At 34.4% G+C, this 3,118-nt stretch overlaps 1 long non-coding RNA gene across 1 annotated transcript; it reads left to right on the forward strand.

Annotated features, from left to right (window-relative positions):
* Window positions 1-1,511: 1,511 nt before the first annotated feature.
* On the forward strand, window positions 1,512-2,132 carry LOC114304861 (uncharacterized). Its single transcript, XR_014342600.1, has 2 exons — window positions 1,512-1,588; window positions 1,727-2,132. It is a non-coding gene; the product is annotated as an uncharacterized LOC114304861 (long non-coding RNA).
* The last annotated feature ends 986 nt before the right edge of the window (window positions 2,133-3,118 follow it).

Genomic DNA, 3,118 nt, shown 5'->3' on the forward strand with positions numbered 1-3,118 from the left:
TTGATAAAGGAGCTCCGGTCCCCTACTGGTGCCACCTCCTCTGTCTCCGACTCTGATCTTGAACTTCTCAGCGCCGATTACGTCCTCCAATGCGCACAATCCGGTTAGTTTCACCCCTGTTTGGTTGCCGAGAAACTGTAGGAAAAAGAAAGAGAAAAAAAAAAAGAAGTGAACTAAAAAGAGTTAACACAGTACTCTGTTTGGCTGCGAAGAAATCAAAGAATTCATAGCTAAATTAAACTAATACAACTATTTGGCTGAGTGTGTTTGTGTCTTTTAAACTATTTGGTTCTCTTTTTTTCCTTTTTCCTCTGTTTTCTCAACAACGAAAGGTGGGGATTTTAGGGTTAGGGCTATATTAGGACCGTAGGAGAAAGATTCTAGTCTTTTTAAATGGAAATGGATAATAGCTAATTTGTCGCTTTAAAGTGTAAAATCAGACGCCGAAAGTTATTAGGGTTAATTGGCACTCAATAGGCTAAGGTCTCGGAATTAAGAGGTGCTGTTTAGGGGCTGCAAATAGTGCCCTGAGAAAAGGAACCTGTTGGTTTAGTGGCAGGAAGAAGAACCATTTGTATATACGGTCTAGAATTCCTTGGAAATTACTCCAGTCTCTGTAATTCATCGCACAGTTTTAAACACAAATTCTCTGAATCCAAATCATCTATTGACTAGAATTATTACATAGATACTTATAGGTTGCTGAACTTTTTCTAATTTTTCTAGGATTAATACATGAAAACTATAAAATTTTGACCATTCAAACATTTTGGACCTAAATAAAATCGCATGCAATGATTCAATAACATTCTTGACACATGAGATCCATAGGCTTCATCTAGAGCCGTTATCCAAATTCTTTTTTTCAAAACATATTTGCCTTCGATTACTTTACTAAAACCTAATAACAAAAGGAAGCTATCTAGCTGCTTACTAACCTATAAATTTCATAAAATGAAGACTCAACTTAACCCTAAACTCCACTAGAAGGTTCCCTACATATGCTCCATGTAATTCTCTGTTTTGTTGGAATCCATGTGGAATTTCAGATTTACCCTTTTCTTCCTTCTATGGTGTTCTGTTCTTAGAAGAAAAAAAAAATTGTTAAGAAAATTCATGCCATTACCTCTATATTGTTTACTCCAAAGTGCATAATTTAGTTGTTCAGAGGAAAGCGAATTCGGAAATCTCTTGATTGGAATGGGATAGGGTTGTGACTGATCGTGGTGCTCTTAATTGTTGAAATCTCTTGATTCATCTTCTTTGTTCTGTAGGATCCGAGTCTTGTCTTTGTTCCCCTTGGAACCTCTAGAACAAATTCAAGACAAGGCACTCTGAGAAGAAGTGACTCCATGTGGCACACAAATTAGTATGTTGAATGTGAACATATATGTATATATATATATTTTGTGTTGTAATTTTTTATTTTGAAAATCACTTTGCTCTTGGTTGACCAATTTAGTTTTGAAAATCTTGCTGTGCATATTTTTTATTCGTCTCTGTTTTGTGCAACGGTTAACCTGCGGTTGCCAAATTGTTGCTTTGAGATGTTCTGCCTCTTGTTTACATAAAAGTGTAGCAACTCAAGGTAAAAATAAAATACTATTCTGATCCAAAAGGGAAGCAGAAGAAAACACTGATTTAAATTCCATGGAAACATTGATTCAAATTCTGTAGTGTTGAAGCTTGTTTAGTGTTTTATTTGCATCTCATTTTCTAATTGCAGGTTTTTGTATTTTTAGCTGCAGAGTATGAAACTCCAAAGAACTCCCTGAATCAGGTCAGCTTTTTAGCATTCGGTGGCTTGCATTATTTCATCATGAGTTCATTTCAATATGGCATTGGATATTATTCTTAACCTCAAGCTTCATTTCAAATTTCATGAGGTTATTATGGAGCTAGCCAGTTTTTGTCCGATGTCCCTTGCTGGATAGGTGCAGTCGGATCATTGTCCAGATCATTCTTAGACTCATTGCATTAGGAATTTCTAATTTGAATGTGGATTACTTAATAAGTACTATAATGTTTCTCGATGCTTGAAATTTTTTCCCTCTACTCTATGTTTCAGATATTGGCATACATCATGATAAATTTAACCTTTTGGCTTGAGAAATTTTGCTCCTTAGCTTCTACATATTTACTGTGAACATGATAGTTAATGTTTAAAAAATTTGAATGTCTTTATTATTATGACTAATATATGTAACATAGTGATAAAAAGCCAAGTGTGGTTGATGCCTCTTGAGAATTTGGACTTAAGTCTTTGTATTATAATTTTTTAAGCTTGTATTGCCAGGGAAAAAAGAGAAACCTAAATCGGCCACCAGTTATGCTTCTTGAACTGTTTCTTTAGGTTAGACCTAGAGATGTTATAAAAAGTATGGACAAAGCCTTCCACACAAATGTTATATTGAACTTCTAGAGAGAGAGAAAAGTAGTCTTTCGTGAACTTGCTAGGTATAAGAAGCTATAGGTAGAACACACATTATACGAATGCTAAAAATGTCACAAACCTGAATAGATATTATTTGAAAAGAGTATGACGCCAAAAACTAAGTGCAAAAGGCATCAACATGGCATTTTTAAATTTTGACTGAAGTTCAATATCCATACAATTCCAATATTTATAACTTACATGACAAGTTTGGAGACTGCATGCATGGGTCATCTCCCATGTTTATCATGTTGGAATAATTTTCTGTGTAAAATAAAATAAATAACTTGAAACCAAATCAAACAAATAAAAATAAACTACTTACAAAATTTATTTACCGAAGTGAATTACTACAAAAATGATCAAGTCGAGTGTGTAACACTCTGTATTTAAGACATTCGCTCCCGCTTTGGTGCTTACGGATAAATGGCTTCTCCCAGGATACAAAGATCTTTACACAGATTGTAGTAGTACTCCAAACAATCTGTACGGCGAACTAGAACTTGTGTTATATACTCAGAATTTTCTCTAAAAACTTGGTACGAAGAATAATGAAAAGAGAGCAAAAAGGGGAAGAGAATTAATTTTCTGGATGTCAAAATATGCTGGAATGATTTTGAATTTATAGGCATAGAAGGTGATTGTTGGGAAGAGCCGAACAGGTACAATTTGAAGTAAACAAAT

The sequence above is a fragment of the Camellia sinensis genome, chromosome 10 (genome assembly GCF_055761805.1).
Source record: "Camellia sinensis isolate YWXY chromosome 10, ASM5576180v1, whole genome shotgun sequence".
Lineage (NCBI taxonomy): Eukaryota > Viridiplantae > Streptophyta > Magnoliopsida > Ericales > Theaceae > Camellia > Camellia sinensis.